Below are 15,183 nucleotides of genomic sequence, written 5' to 3'. Positions count from 1 at the left end.
TGTTAGTGGGGGACAGAGGCCGTGGTGCGTTCCCTGTGCTGCCACTGCCGCTGCCTGCGCTGAGTCACTGCGCTCCCACCCCTGCACAGACACGTTTCTGAAATAGATGACTAGGACTATGTGATTTCCATACCGATGAAGCTCCCTAACAGCACTCCCCAGCTCCTCTTTCCCCTCATGTTAGCAGGAATCTAACATGAAATGGATTATTAAAACCTGTGTAAAAAAGCACATCAGGAAGGGCCGCCACCTCTGCCTTAAGCAGACATGGAGGGCAGTGAGGCACGGATGTGGCTTCCAGCTCTGTGGCCTCCTCACACAGGTCCCCTGCCTCTGCAGTGCAGCAGGGCTGGCGGAAGCATGGCACTACTTCCTGGCTGGCAGTTTTTTTAAGGTAGGTCGGAAATGCTTTTTCGCCTTCCTCCATTTGCTTTTCCAGCTCAGCTCCTCCAAGGTTACCTCAGCCCGTGGGGCCAACAGCCCCACAGAGCCCTACAAGGAAACCCTACTGCCAACGGCCACTGGCCTCCCACCCCAGCCCCTCTGACTCTTCTGCCTTGGTTTAACCCCCTTTCTTCTTCTTCTTCTTCTTCTTCTTCTTCTTCTTCTTCTTCTTCTTCTAGTTCGTCCTTCCTTCCTTCCTTCCTTCCTTCCTTCCTTCCTTCCTTCCTTCCTTCCTTCCTTCCTTCCTTCCTTCCTTCCTTCCTTCCTTCCTTCCTTCCTTCCTTCCTTCCTTCCTTCCTTCCTTCCTTCCTTCCTTCCTTCCTTCCTTCCTTCCTTCCTTCCTTCCTTCCTTCCTTCCTTCCTTCCTTCCTTCCTTCCTTCCTTTCTTTTTCTTTCTTTCTTTTTCTTTCTTTCTTTCTTTTCTTTCTTTCTTTCTTTCTTTCTTTCCTTTCTTTCTTTCTTTCTTTCTTTCTTTCTTTCTTTCTTTCTTTCTTTCTTTCTTTCTTTCTTTCTTTCTTTCTTTCTTTCTTTCTTTCTTTCTTTCTTTCCTTCCTTCCTTCCTTCCTTCCTTCCTTCCTTCCTTCCTTCTTTCTTTCTTTCTTTCTTTCTTTCTTTCTTTCTTTCTTTCTTTCTTTCTTTGCGGTGGGGATGACACCAACTAAATATTAGCTTTTTAACACCTATTTTTGATTATTTTTGACAGCAAAAGAATTATTGTACCTTCTGTGAAACGTTTTACAGATCCTTGTTTGGTTACAAAGGACATCCACAAAAAAACACAATCGCAGTAAGATTTCATAAAAAGGCAGTTTTCTCAGTTTTCTTGCACAAAAGAAGCTTCTACATGCTTCTGGCTTCCTGCCATAGGTAACCATTAATTTGAGTTTTTCCACTGCTTACAGTACAAGTTCTTGCTCACAGAAATCAGATCCTTGGTTATGTTTTCCTTTTGGCCACTGGTTTGTGCAATTGCTTCATTTCCTTAAATCATCTTACTCAAAAAAGGGGCCTTGATGCTAAATGTCAAACAAATAATGAGACAGAGGACAGTATTTTAAAAATTCTCAGGTGCTTGTGAATATGAAGTAGCATCAAGGAGAATTTTTAAAGAGAAAATGCTTAGAGAGAAGCCTTGCTCCTGGCATGTAGAAAGCTCAAATGTTTTGGTGGGACACAGAGGTCAGGTGGAAGGTCTCCATGTTCTGCTAGAGCAGGCAAAATTATTAAAGAAAGATTTCTGGTGTAGTTTTGACAGTTATGAATAGGAAATGCACTTCTGTGAATATTCTGTATCACTTAATTAAAACGAGCTATTTTTGTGAACGCTTTTGACCATGAACCTTTTCCTTGAATATTCATTGACGATGTGAGGGAAGGCATGAGCAGAATTTATGGAAATTCATTTAAAATCTGAATGACTATGCTTGAGATTTTTTTATTATATTCATTAAATATTTGTTACGTATTTTTTATTTTTAATGTTAGTTTGATTATCTAAAGATAGAAACAGATGCATAGACACTCACATCACATAATTGTTCAGTTATGACTATAACTAATTATTCACACTGTATAAGAGATCCCTCTAGATATTTTCTTAAGTGAGTTTGCATCAGTCACAATTTGAATACCATTGGCAATCCATTTGAATGGTAACAGTTTCTGCCCTAGGTCTGGTCCCAGTGTACATTTCTAAAGGCACAGAAGGACCAGGGGTGAGTCACTAAGAGACAAAGAACAATCCCTGCTACATACTCCGAGACTCATGCTTTATGATGCCCAGCAAAAATGGAAGGAATTAAAGGAAAAGCACTACAAGGAGAAAAAAAAAAAACAGTAGCATATGTTGCTCTGGAGACTGTGGGCTGATTTGGGCTGTGGAAACTACTCTAATGCATGCCTCTTCTGGTCCTTGATACAGCCTGAAATCCTCAGGCACAGTGATGCCTTAAACTTTCTCCAGATCCCTCGGCAATGAAATGATTACCCCAAAGCTTCTTTGCCTCTGGAGATGAAGCATGGCCCCAGCCCAAGAGTCTTCTCTTAGAGCACTGGAATAATGCTTAGAAGAACTAAGCAGAAATCCCAGGACATTTGAACAGATCCTGGAGGACTCAGACATCGAGTTAGGACAAAGACAAAGCTTTCTGATCTTCTTACTCTATTAAACTGCACTCTTTCAGAGCCTGAAATAGCAGAGCAATGCCTGAGGATACAATGGTGAGGCCTCTACTGGGATTACAATGCATCAGTTATTTCATTATTTCTAAAAATATTTAAAAGAAGACCAATCTCAGCACAGCTTGGTATAAAAAAGAAAAAAGAATGAAAAGGGAAAGGCTTATATTTGTGCTTTTATCTTATATTCCTGTATTAAATGTGTTGGTATACATACATATTGTCTATTTTTCTCTCAATTCATTATTCAGAGATTATTAATCTCTTTAGGTGTCAATATAGTACTTGGGACTTCACAGGATTATTTAGGCCCACGTGCATCAGGTCTGGGCTTGTAGGAAGCATAGCCCAAAGATGCTTCTGTGAGCAGGGCCATAGGGTGCTAGCATTGCATTTGGAAGTAGACAAAGGGAGGACATTTTAGACATTGCTCATTTACCTAATTTCCAGAAAATATTTTTAATGCAGAACATGAATTAAATACAAAACTAAAGGAACATAGTAATATCTGTTCCTCTCTGTGCCTGCTGAGGTGGCCAAAGCCATTAGTGACAGTAAAGGGTGTCCAAGGGAGGTGCCATGGGAGAGCAAAATGTGACGTAGACCATTCTAGTCCCAATAACTTGCCAGCACCTAGGTCAGGAATGGGACTGAAGTCTGTGCCTGTGATGTTAGCACTGCTTCAGTTCCCTTTTAGATTTTGGACCACACCTGGTCCCATTCCCATATGACGAGTAGGAGTCCTTTCCTGCAAAAAGCAGTCCTGGAGGCAGACTTTGTGCTTTGGTTTCTCTTCATGGAAAGATAAGAATATGGCATAGGAGGAATCATAGAATCATAGAATATCCTGAGTTGGAAGGGACACACAAGGACTATTGAGTCCAACTCCTGGCTTCACACAGGACCACCCAAAAATCAGACTATATGTCTGACAGTGTTGTTCAAATGCTTCTTGAACTCCATCAGGCTCAGTGCCATGACCACTTCCCTGGGGAGCCTGTCCCAGTGACTGACCACCATCTGGGTGAAGAACCTAGCACCCTAGCACCCAGCCTGACCCTCCCCTGTCCCAGCTCCATGCCATTCCCTTGGGTCCTGTCACTGTCCCCAGAGAGCAGAGCTCAGCGCCTGCCCCTCTACTCCCCTCATGAGTAAGCTGCAGGCCGCCATGAGGCCTCCCCTCGGCCTGCTCTGCTCGGGGCTGAGCAGCCTGAAGAATGAGATGCTGAACTCTGTGCATTGCCTCATGTTTCCTGGAGGGCAGGTACATGGCATTAACTGTCATGCAGGAGGTGGACTCTTCGTCCTGAAAGGCAGAGAAGACAAATTACATTCTGACATGAATGACAAAAATATCCATAATTGTATTAGACAGAATTAAAAATATATAAAAGGGTAATTAATTCCCATGTTTTAAATACTAAGAGTAGAAGAATCCTCTCTTATTGGCAGATTATTCTATAGCGAATCAATGCATTGTCCTGTGACTTCCTCTGAGGAAACTGATCTTTGGATGGGGATATTCTCAGAAGCAGGGTACTGGCTAGTATAAACTCTGCTGAAGGGTGCAAATCCTTATTCCTAAAACGGAAGGGGGTGTCACTATTTATCTATGATTTCTGTCTATATTCTACTGTTCAAAAGTCAAACCACAGCCTTTATCAGGCTGATGAGCATGTGTTCAGACAGGCATGCTGGTTAGTACTTAAAGCCTTTCAATACCCAGGGATGAGCTGAACATATTTACCAAGGTTAAACAGGTCTGACTGCAATCATTCTGTCTGTCTCTAACAAGTTATAGCATTGCAAAAGACCACAGAATGTGAATTCTTATGTATTCTAGCACCCCAGCTATATATATATATATTCTGAGGCTCAGTAAAGCTTCTCACAGATGGAATCAGACAGGGAGAAACACACAGAAATGTAGAGCAGCTTCAGTTCCTGCCTTACACATCTGCAGCTCTAGGTGGTGAAGAGACCTGAACTCTGAGCCCATTGTCCAGCTCTCCTGCACCTGCTGCCTGCCAGAGGAGCTTTTGGCACTGCGCCAGCACCTCAGAGCTTTCTCGAAATCGAGGCATGCAAAATATGAAGTCACTTTGGAAAATCTTGGCACTGGAGGAACCAGAAATATACCAACATACAAATGTGGAAAAGGAATAGACCTGGCTGTGCTGTACAGAAAGCTTCTGCTTTGAACTAGAAGGTCCTTTTCTATCAAGGTCGTCTCCAAAACAAGTATAGTTAGGATGACTTGTTACATCCCTAATATGGTTATACAAAACATTTTTAATCAGCTCCCTGATAAAATCAGTGTTTGTCTGATTAAGGATACCAAATAACTTCATCTAAGATCCATGCTTTATCATTACAAAAATATCTATCATCTGAATTGTGTGTTGTCCACCACATCAAATAAGTACTTTACTATTTTTTAAATTCTTATTCTCACAAAAACCTTTTAAGGGAAAGCTGTATTTTACTAACGTGTAGAAGTTAAGTATGATATCCAAGGTTGCCCAATTCTGTAGCTGGCTGGGAGCATTTTGATGATCTAAGTTAGCGCTCTAATCAGTGAACAGCTTTTCCAGTAAAACATATAGCCTCCTAAGCTGTGCAGAAAAATAGGTGTTAAAATGTAGTAATCTACAAATAGCTCCAGTTGTTGTTCTCCTTCACCAGTAATCAAAGCAGGTAAAACAAAGGTAAGTTCCCTACAGCCAGCTTTCAATGAAATCTGTTTTAGGAAAAAGAAGAGCTGTCAAAGGAAAATGAGACCTATGCAACTTCTAGGAGCTTCTGGAAGCTGTGGTTGTATGCTTGCATTGTGTGTTGCTATAGTAATGCCCCTTTCCCATTCAAAATATGCCCTGTGCTAAGATCCCCAGCACAATAATGGGCTTTGTGAATGCTAACCCTTTGTCTTACCATTGTACAAATAATCAGGTAGCCCAATGCCAAATGTGCTGTACCTAGCATCCTACTAAGAACATACAGAAGACAGAGAAGTTATTTCCTTCACAAACATGGTATTTGAAAACTAGGGATTTTTAGGAAGAGAGGGCAATAACCAAAGATCAGCAGCCACTTAGTGGCTCACTTACTCAGCCAGTCCTTTGGGACAGTTTCCATTTCCAGACAATGCAAACTGCATCCTGTGACAGGTGATGATGGACACTCCAGATTGCTATAGCTACCTGGCACTGCCAGCATGTTCTTAATCATCGTTGCTTGTTTGCATAATGCGTTGCCGTAGCACTGGCAGTGAGCACTGCAATAAATGGCAGAAAGAAGACTTCACTGAGCTGCTCTGTGCCAACAGGGAAGGTGTCTCCCCAGACCAGCATGGAATCATCTATAGCCAGACCCTCTGGCCACAGAACCTCCACTATGACTTTGGTCCTGTTGCACATACTTACTATAATCTGGTTTTTGCTATTGGGCCCTTGTGATATTTAGGCCCTCCCTGGGGATTGTTGTTGTCTCTAATGCCTTCTGACTGGTGGGGATCCCTGCTGAGGGGTATTGTGGGGGCACTGTGTGCTTTCCCTCATGGCATGCACTTCCGAATGTGTTGTGAACTAGGGCCGGGCTTGGTGCTAGTGTATGTGCTGTCCTTGCATAGCAGAGTTGAGGCATATGAGGACTTTACCAACTTCTGTGCTGTTCTGGTGAGGATGGACCACGATTCCCAAAGTAAGCTGTCCCTGGTGGGCAAATATACAGGATAAAGTACAGAGATTTGCTCACAACAGAAAATGATACTTCAGAGAAGTACTGGATAATCAGTAACTTGGAGCTTGTAGACCTCATATAATTCCCAGCAAAAAACACCTAACCTTTTGGGTTCATTCTGTCTATGGATAGGTTTAGCCTGAATCTCTTGTGAACAGCTTGTACCAAGCGGGAGCCTGGCATGGAGTGCTAAGAGAAGTATCTGTATCACTTAGTGGCACTGTGTGTATGCTGTCCATGCGCTTTGAAGTTGCCATGTTAGCTACAGGATGTATCATGTCTCTTCTATTGCTTCTAAAAGGCTCTGGCCGATGCTTGAGTTTGTTCCTGTGGAGGTAGGGATTACATTACCAACATTATTCTTAGGTTGTCCCCAGTGCGATACCCGCTGTTCCCACTAATCCCATCATTGGCAAAAGCTGTAGATAAAAACTAATTCTCTCATGGAGGTGCCAGGAAGAAATGTCCATGGAGGCCGTGGACAAACTTGGCAGTCCTTGGTGCTGAATTTCAGATGTTCCAGTCCATGAGGGTTCACAGGTGGGGCCTAGCCCCAGCAGGCTGAGGCCTACCACCAAGAGTGAAAGAACTGGTTGCTATGGTCAGTCGAAGAAGAACTTGCATTTACATGTTTCTCTTCACCACAAGAATTTCCTTGTCACCTGGACTGCAGCACAACATTGGTGTCACTGTCCTTCTCTGCTGAAGAGACTGTCACTTCTCCGCTGAAGAGCAGGAGCTTTTTATTAGTGGAAAGCATGCCATGCTGTGCCTTGGGACAGGCTGCAATACTGGTGGTGGGTAAAACTGCCACAGTCAGATTGTTACCATTTTAAATGTGACCTGTCCACTAAAACCAGCTGTTAGAAAACCACATGTAATATTCGTGAGTGGTCAAGACCACGGCTGTGCATTTCATAGGCTGTAATGCTTTACTGCTGCCCAAATATTCCATACAACTTTAGGTATTTGACAATAATCGTACACTCAGACTCTGCTAATTACCTACACCTCATTCTTTCAAAGGGCTGTTCACTGTGAATGCCATGCAACAAAGCACATCTTCAAGGAGGTGAATAAAAAGTAAAAGATCTAGTATTATATTGTTTTCCTTAAAGTCAATGGAATTGTGCATGTACTGCATGTAAGAACCTGTGTCTCTGCTCTATCTTGTTTCTGTTATTAGTTTTGCGTCTCTTTATTGTAGCTTTTTTGCTACAAACTGTCTGCCTTGTACTTCTGCCTGTTGTTGAGAAGAAAGTCCTGATAATGCAGCCTAATATTTCAGGATCTTTCTAGGTTTATAAATCCCAGTTTATGACAAGGGCACTTTACTAAATAATATAAAAAAGAAAAAATGCTGTCAAATGCCCTTAATAATTGGGTATGTCCCTTTCAACATATTTCTTTCTACTTGTCAGCTGGAAAGGATAAAATATGGCAGATTTTTTTTTTATTTGACACACAATAGGCTCTGAGTGACTTGTTATGTAAATTACATTTCGTTTAAGTTCAGCTTTAGAATAAAGAAAGACTAAGTATTTAAATGAAGAAGGAAATATAAAGGCTTTTGGGAAATACTATTCAATGTACAAGACCCCCTAGCAAAGAGAGTATAGTATTAAAAATCTGACCAGAAAGCCTATCTGGGTCATGTGTTTTTAATTGAAAAATAAAAATTTGGAATGTAACAGAGAAAAACGTCTCCTCTCAAAAAAAAAAAAATCCTCACATCACCCAATCCAACCACAATAAATTAAGCTAACAGCTTTAGAAATATCCCTGAGTCTGTCATGAGGCTGTGTTAGTAATAGGTTGTTGAGACAGGCTTTTTCTGAAAAATCTTTCGTGAATCTGCTGCACAAGCCCTTTTCAAAATAAGAAAGTCTGCTTCCCCGAGGACATAGGCATTAGACAGCACTGCAAAACTGCACATTGAGCTCAGCATTATCCACAGCCCACTGGCCCCCCCACCCCCCTGCTTGCTTCTTTGTGCCTGCTTAATGCTCTCCCCAGGATGTCTGTGCTGATGATGGGGGACGAGGGGAGGCAGGAGGGGCACGGTGCAGGTTTTGCCCCAAATTTTCTATTGTTTCTGCCAGTGGTTCATCTGATGTTTACTGCAAAGGTAGCAATGTGTATGTGAGTCTGTACCGTGTAGGATAGACAAGGCTCCTGGTACAAGCAATTGGCAGAGTTTTAGCTTCATTAATCATAACCCATTCATGTCAGTAGTAAAACTCTTCCTGACCTCAGTGGAGCCAAGATTTCAATCCAGACAGCCTAAGCCTGATCAAAGCAAGTCTACATGAGACAATGCTTAAATCATCAGCAGAAACTAGCTGACCATGAATCCTTCTTGACCAGATGAAAGAAGTAGTGACAAATTTTGAGTCAATGCCTGTAAAGGCAAGGGTTCAGTCTTGTGCTCTTGTCGTACTGGGAATTCATGAATTTCCACTCAATCCTGCAAAATGAATCATTGTGTGGCATTAGGCAGATCATCCAACTGCCATCTAATACAAGTTTTCTACCCATAAAGTGGGAACAGTTAAATCTGAGCATGTCATTTATTGCTCTGAGAATCAACAACATGGCTTGAGCCTTGTCTGGTGTAGATGACAGGCTATGCAAGATCTCTTCAAGCTGAGCCTTTGGTCAGTACCCTGCTGTTGAGGTTCAAGTTCTGCAGAAGATACAGCTAAATAATACCTGTGGATTTCAATTTGTAGAGAAGGCAGCTGTGCACATATGCAATATCGGAACAGAATTCAGGCCACATTATGTTAATATCCTTAGCTAATCTGGTCTTCACTTAGCAGTTAATAAGAAATCATTCTGGAAAGGTACATGTTCACTGCTATTGGCATTCAGATTCTTTTCTTTCTGGTTCATTTTGCCAGCATAGCCTAAACGTTTGAGACTGTGCATGCAGGAAGGAACTGCAGTTGAGAAAAATATTAAAAATACCTTGGCAAGCCCTGACTCATTATTCTTTTTTTTTTTTTTTTTTTTTTTTACAGAATTGTCAAAAGTGAAAGAAGACTATGAGGTTAAATTGTGGATTTTAACCTCAATTTCTGTCTTTATTAACACACCAGTTACAGATTTTTGCACTCCAGTAGTCCATGGTCCACTGAAGTGAAAGCTCTAATGGTGTTCAGCTGAAGCTCAACATTACATATTTTCTACCCTTTAAAATGAAAACACAACACTTGCAGGCAACATTCTTGTCTTCCCATATGTATCTGTTTATGAATAACATCCTCCCCTTTGATAGCTTAAGAATGAGTGTGAAATCCCCAGTCATTTTCCTTGTTTTTGTTTGTTTGTTTGTTTTGATTTTTTTTTTGTCTGAATGAAGTATTTAATCTGGCATTAAATATACAGACTCAGTTGCTCTCAGTTACCTGCTAGTATAAATTCTTCATATCTCACTGGATCCCAGGGACTGTTTTTCCTGCATCACAACGGTGTGATTTCACTGATGTCAGTGCTGCAGCAGCAGGGCCATCAGGAGCTCTGCTGGCTCAGGTACCACATGTGAACAAGGGTTTCTCTCTGATCTAAATCAAACACAGACCACAATTAACACCACTGACAGCAGCTAGATTATACATGCACAACACCACCTCAGTCAGTCACTCCAATCTACACTGTGCACATAACAAAACAGCTCCATCAGTTGTGTTTCAGTAATGTATTATTAAAATACATTCTATAGTATATAAAGCAAACATGAAAACAGAGCAGGAAGTGCAGGGAAAGATTTACAACAGCTGAATATTGTCATTGATAATCCTGGTCCTAGAAAATGATGGAAAGATCTCTTTCCTTTACAGAGCTTTAAGCCCTCCGTCTTACTCCTCCTTTGTCAACAGCACTAAAAAAGTGAGTGAATACCCAGAAGTAGGTCATGATTGCTAATATCCAAGGATACCAGGTTTCTGTGGTTACCTTAGCGCTCCCTCCCTTCCTCCCTCTCTATCCCTCCCTCCAAGCAAAGTGCAGCCCCCATACTGCTGCTCCACACCAATGCTGCATCACCGACTGCAGAACCACTGCTCCTGATTTACACCCGCACCTCAAAGAGTCTGCACCCGTGGTGCCTGTGCAAAGAGAGCCGGGTGCTGTGGAGCACTGGGGCCAGGTGCCACGCTGTGTCTGTCAGGCTGTCTGTCCCCTGCCGTGCTGCATCAGCACCTCGCCTCAGTGACGGACAGGACGTGATGGCAGTGACCAGCACCCCAGGACCTACAGCACCTGGTGGGGTGGCAGGTGGGAATAGGTGGTGTGATGAGTAAGAGGGCACCCCTCGTCCCAGAACATCACCGAGAGTCAAACTGAGAAATGAGGTGCCGTGCTACAGCATCGCTGCAGCCCCGATGCCCTCATGTGTGGCTGAAGGGGATGTTTCTCTAGCATGTCTTCCAGCTAGGATGACACAGAATAGGCTCAGGCTGCGGACACGGAAACAGAGAGGCAAAGCTCGAGGCATAAACACAAAGCAAATCACACCGTGGCAGCTGTGTACAAAACGGGCCGGCTGTGCATTTGAAAGCGTGAGAAAGGAGCAGGCTGTGCACAGAAAGGCAGGCTTCTGAGATGTGACAATTTTAGCACTGATTCATCATGGGGTAAATTTGCCACAAGTGGGGCTGGGCCACAGTATTTAAAGGGCTCTGCACTGGCTTGCATTTGGGCAGGCTTTGTACCAGGCTTTTGCTCAAATAGGATATTCTTTCCTTTTTTTTTTTTTTTTTTGACAGGTCTCTGGGGTGCTAGAAATTGCTAAGACAGACAGCCTGGCAGCTGCAGTTCATTTTCAGAAGTCTTATAAAGCACGGTGACTATTAAACAGTCTGATTCTAAATTTGGGACTTATTTGCCCTTATTTTTTGTTGACATCAAGGTTCATGCCCACCAGTTCCCTTGTTAAAGTACTCAGGGAGTTCCCACAGCAATGGAAGACGTACTGGTCAAAACAAATGTGTTTGCAACGTTAGGAGCAGAGCTTCTGCTAGTACATACCACTGCAGCCCGGGGGTGGATATTTTAGGAGCATAACACTAGAAGCAACTGAATTACTGAATTCAGTCATGATTGCAGACTTCGTGTAATACTTGTTTAATCCAGAAGAGTCCAGGCATCATCTACTCTACACCAAGCAGTTCCCATCACCCTACCAGCCACCCTCTGACTGTACTTGCAAAGAACTCTCTCAATTTTAACCATTTTACATACCCGCTGAGTGCCACATTTAAGCGACTTTCCACTTTGTCAAATTAACACTTCTCTTCTGTCCAATTCACATGAAACTCATATAACCTTCATAGCTGCCTGTTGCTGTAAGCCCCCAAATTACCCTTGGAAGTCAGTCTCGGTTGAAACTGAAGCTGTGTTTTAACTTTTAATTACAGTCATTCAACATATGCATTGGCGGACCTCCAGGATTTGGGCCCTGTGTGCTAACTGCTCTGCAAAAGTGAAGCTGGTAAAGAAGGAACTCATCAGATAAACTGGCTATAGTAAAAACATTGAACTCTTGTGGATATATAGAATATTCATTGAATTCTAGACAAAAATAATAATAAAAAAGACCACAAGATTATATCACAAATGGTATAATCTGCACACAAACATATACATATATATATAATATATATAGTATAAATATATATATAATCTATATAGTATAATCTGTATCACAAACAATATAATCTGCACTGAATCACCAACAAAAAAAAAAAAGTGTTTAACTGAGCCTTTTGGAAAGGAGTTTAGCCGTGATCTGACACATCCATTGATGGAGAATTTGGCATGAAAATTAAAGTTTGTTCCAGTCATAAATCATTCCTACTATTAAAATACAAATTATGCCTGATTTTTCATTTAAATTTGTCTGGTCAGCTTCAGTTTGCAACTATTGTTTCTTATTATGCCTTTCTCCAATAAATTAAAGAGTTCTTTAATACCTGGTATTTTCTCACCATGGAGGTACTCACAGTGTAATCAAGCCACTTCTCAATCTTCTTTTTGATAATCTTAACAGGTTAAGCACTCTGAGTCTCTTACTATAAAGTATTATCTCAAACTGTAATTCTAATTTTCTCAAAGCATTTTTGGAAGTCTTTTCTGCAACCTCATCAGTTCTTCAATATTCTGCTGAAAATGTGGACATTAGAGCATTGTCCAGTAGCCCACTAGAGGTGTCACCAAAGCCATTTGCAAAAATCACTTTACTGCTAATTGTTATTCCTCTCTCTACTCATCCAAGAATCACATTTAGCCCTCTTTTTTAAATTAACATGTCAGCCAATGAGTCTCCAATCCAATTCTTTATGGAGTTTTATTTGTAAATTGTCTAGGTATACTGATTTAAAATGTTAGCTAAGTCATACACACAGCTTGACATCTCCAGCTTCTGGAAGTCAAGTAGCCACTTCAGGGACACATTTTTCCATCCATATGCCTATAACATACAAGAATGCAATTGTTCGTGCCTGTCCGTCTGCCCCTTCTCAGCTCATATCTTCCACCTTCCCGCAATGCCTCAGAGCATCCCAGATCTGCACTTCCAAACCTCAACTTGCAGTCGTCAATGCAGCTTTTCAGTTTGCATGGTTCTGGCATTGCACTGAGTCTCTGTGCCTCAACCAAGACTTCCAGAGAGGAGGCCATGGGCTCCCCTTTCGCAGAGCATGGAAAGATGTGGTAAGTGTGGTGGGAGCCGCCTTCCAGACAGACACGGTGAGGAGCTGGACAGAGGGCCACAATGCACAGCAGCCACAGCAAATGATGAAACAGAGGCAGCAACCATGCAGGCAGGGAGGAGCTGCTGAGCTGGCTGCTTTTTTGAGCAAACCCTCCTTTTTTCACCAGCATCAGCCTCTGTTTTGTAGCTTGTCACTTACTGCTGTACCTTTTCCTCCACTGTACTTTCACCTACAAAGTCCTTTCTCCTACTGCTTTTTATTCCCAGTCAACTCATTCCCACTTACGATCACTCTCCCCTGCCAAAGCTCTTCAGGCTCTTCCTGGAACAACATTTCTCCTGCTGCTTTCCCACCTTGGCTCCTGTGTGTCACCCCCTTGCCCTGTGACCTCCTCCTCCAGGACACTTGAACATCTCTGGAGCAGGTACCGCTTGGAGCTGTGTTCACCCACCGTTGTGCAACGCGGCTCTGGTGCTTGGTAATTTTTTTTAGCCAATATCCTAATAGAGGTGACTAATTGTGGCAGCACTGTGATGTCTAGTAGGAGAGACTGATGAAATAATTGTGTAGCGGGGATGAAACAGCCGGGCTGATGGTGAAGCAGAGCAGGCATTAGCTGTGCCAGGCTTACATAACATTGCAGGCTGAGTGAGAAGCACCCAGAAGGAATTCACTCCTTATCTCACCCCTTCCTCCCCCTTTATTATAAAAAAAAATTAAAAAATGTAAGATTTCCTTTACTGCTGGTGCATGGCTGGGTGCAGGTCCCTGGGCTCTCGGTGGGGCAGGAGGGACAGCCCAGCCGCTGCTCCGCACTGGCGCAGGACTCGCTCCAGCTCTGATCCCACACGGTTTGCTGGGCACGGAATCAGGTGTCACTGCTAAAAAATGGTTCTCTGCCTTCTGATTCATGACGGCTTTTTTTCATGTCTTGCAGTGGATGAGAAATATAATTTGAGTTTCAATATATGGCTGGGGGTGCCTTTCTTCTCTCGTTAATTAGTTATAACCCTCGCCTGGTACTGACGCTTATGTCGCTTTAGATGGCTGATATCTGCTAACCACCTCTCTGAAAGATTACAAAAGAGCCATGAAAATGAGAACGGGGGGATGGATAGATGGATGGACGGATGAGGGATGCCTCTATTACAAGGAGCAAGCACAGAAAGCTTGGATTAGGGTGAACAGCTGGTGCGTATTCAATAATCAACTGCTCTGAAAGAAAAGCCTATTTTTTCTCATCCCATGGCATTAGAGAACAGGATACCAGCGCTGCCAACCTTACAATTGAAATCTGCCCACACAGAATAGCAAATTCCCCTTGGCTTGCATTTAAATGCTCCTGGCTCATTATAACTCCATACAGCCTTTAATACATACATGTGGTCGGCATATTATCCTGCAAACAGAGCGCTGCACTGCTTCTCTCAGCGTGTCTCTGCCTTCATTTCAACACCAAAGGGAGGGATGGGGCGGGGGGAGAGAAAGGAGGACAGGCAGCTTATCGAGTTTACAGCTGCTGCCGAGAATATTGGTTTGATCCTCGCTGCTGGTTAGGATTCGTTTCCGCAACAGGCATCAGGTTGGGGCACTGAGCATCGTTTGAACGGGCTCAGGAGGTCGTTCTTCGGGATGGCCGCTTGGGAATAACAAAGCCTGCAAAGGAGCTGGTGGGCAGGGAGCCATGCTGGCCAGCACCTTTGGGTGTCAGCAGCCAGAGGGGAGGAGCAGAGTTGGTACTCTAAGCCTCTGTCCGGAAAGCAGGGAGGGTTGTTTGCTGTTTGTCCCCAGGTACTTTGGTGATGCTAAACACGGCAGGGTGAGCAAGGCTTCCTCCAACCCTATCTACGGTGGCAACAGCAGCAGCAGCAGCTATAATTCACTCTTCTTCTGCTTCCTGACTGCATGCCTCCATCTGAGCCCAGGGAACAAGTCCTGGGGGCAGCGGTAAACCCCGTCACGGTGTCTGCGTGGTGTCTGAGCCCCTTCTCCGGCTGCAGACCTGCCCAGGTTCCTGGGGACGGGCCGTGGTCCAGAGAGCAGAAGTCCACCTGCATGTGACAGTGACAAATGGGACACCAGACAGCTGTCAAGCAGGAACATTTTT

General features: G+C 43.2%; 1 long non-coding RNA gene across 2 annotated transcripts in view; it reads right to left on the bottom strand.

The window, feature by feature from the left end:
• Positions 1–875: 875 nt before the first annotated feature.
• Positions 876–15,183, bottom strand: part of LOC308196751 — a 31,878-nt gene continuing 17,570 nt past the window's right edge. Inside the window, exons 4-6 of one of the 2 annotated variants that reach the window (XR_013952378.1) lie at positions 9,771–9,926; positions 5,730–5,896; positions 876–3,928 (exon numbers count right to left, since the gene is read on the bottom strand). This is a non-coding gene — a long non-coding RNA (uncharacterized lncRNA). Of the gene's footprint in view, positions 3,929–5,729; positions 9,927–15,183 lie in introns of both variants that reach the window. The other variant, XR_013952377.1, reaches the window with a different exon arrangement.

This window comes from Anser brachyrhynchus (assembly GCF_964034855.1).
Source record: "Anser brachyrhynchus genome assembly, chromosome: 5".
In the NCBI taxonomy this organism is placed as follows: Eukaryota; Metazoa; Chordata; class Aves; order Anseriformes; family Anatidae; genus Anser; species Anser brachyrhynchus.
Note: the sequence above shows the minus strand (reverse complement) of the source record. Positions and strands in the feature narration are given on the sequence as shown.